The sequence below is a fragment of the Vespa velutina genome, chromosome 16, assembly GCF_912470025.1.
Source record: "Vespa velutina chromosome 16, iVesVel2.1, whole genome shotgun sequence".
NCBI classification, from domain to species: domain Eukaryota; kingdom Metazoa; phylum Arthropoda; class Insecta; order Hymenoptera; family Vespidae; genus Vespa; species Vespa velutina.
Genome location: NC_062203.1, coordinates 5,074,475 through 5,076,035, shown reverse-complemented (window position 1 = coordinate 5,076,035; position 1,561 = coordinate 5,074,475). Strand labels below are relative to the sequence as shown.

At 29.9% G+C, this 1,561-nt stretch overlaps 1 pseudogene; it reads left to right on the top strand.

Moving 5' to 3' along the window:
• The first annotated feature begins 250 nt into the window (after positions 1–250).
• On the top strand, positions 251–1,561 carry LOC124954913 (annotated as a pseudogene).

Sequence of the window (1,561 nt, the reverse complement as noted above, 5' to 3'; positions counted from 1 at the left end):
GTAACATATCGTAATATATGTACGAGAGAAAAAACAATCCTATCTGATAATGAATTTAAATCATTGTATTCGGATACAATCATAAAATATACTTTACATTTTTATTTATTACCATATTGGTCGATCGCTTGGACAACAGTGATTAATATGACCAATCAAAATTGCCGTTACGTAAAGAAAAGAAACATGGCGTACGAGTCGCTTCTAAAATAGCGTAGCCAATCAGAATTAGCAACAATTAAAGAAAAGAATCGTACCGCTGCGAACCGGAACTAGCGAGGCTGCAAGAAATGAATTCTTTCATCTTTTCGCTCGTGTTCTCGAATAAAATAGTTGTTTTCATCAAGTATTCCACAAGAAATTAAATAAGATTAAAGAAGATCTACAGAGGAACGTCGAGTACGTTTTACATTATACCCATCATTATCATTTTATTAGAATTTTGCGAATCAATTTAAGTTTCAAGATGTATCAAGTATTTGTTATGAGTTACATAGGTTATTAAAATACATTATTTCATATAATGTTGCATTAAACATGTAATAAATTGTTGATGTTATATAACATGAGAAATTAAGATTTTATTAAATTAAATAAAATACAGATATCTTTTATGTCTGGTTTATTTTACACGTGTAATTTTATCAATTTTCTTTATTGCCTATGAGATATGTTCGGTAATCTAATATTTCTATCTGCTAGTGCCTCAAAAGTAACAAATTAGTAAGATTATGTATCATTGATATTATACAGTATTTAATAACTCAAATTATCAGTAATAACATAAGATAATATATTTTTATCATTATCAGGATGTTGATGCCAAAAAAGAATCGTATGGCCATATATAAATACCTTTTTAAAGAAGGTATAATGGTGGCGAAAAAGGACTACCATGCTTCAAAGCATCAAGAGTTAGAAACAATTCCAAATTTAGAAGTTATTAAAGCAATGCAGGTAAATTATATCTTAATATTTAATATTAGAATAAATTATCATTGCATGTGTTCTCTCATTCTTATAATAATTCTTTCATGATTCTCCAGTCCTTCAAATCCAGAGGTTATGTCAAAGAGCAAATTACTTAGCGACATTTTTATTGGTATTTGACTAACGAGGGAATTGAATATTTACGTGGATTCTTGCACCTACCACCAGAGATTATTCCATCTACGCTCAAGAAACAAATTAGGTCAGAAACTTCAAGATCCAGGCCTGCCGCAAGTCCAAGAAGCGAGGCTTCAAGACAGACAGAAGACCGTGCTGGTTACAGACGAGGGCCAGGAGATCTTACTGGATCTGGCGATAAATAAACCGATGTTGGTGCAGATACAGGTGACTTAAAGTTCCGTAGAAAAGCTCCGTAAATAATTTTTGAAAAATAAAATAATCAAAATCAGACTATTTCTAATTCTTTATATTTCTGATTTCTACTTCTTTACTACTTGTTATTTATATACCATTGTTAATATATAATATGAAAACTATATCATCCAAAATATACATATAAAATAGTCGAGAATAATTTGAACTCCTTTAAATTGATAACACTCTCTTCATT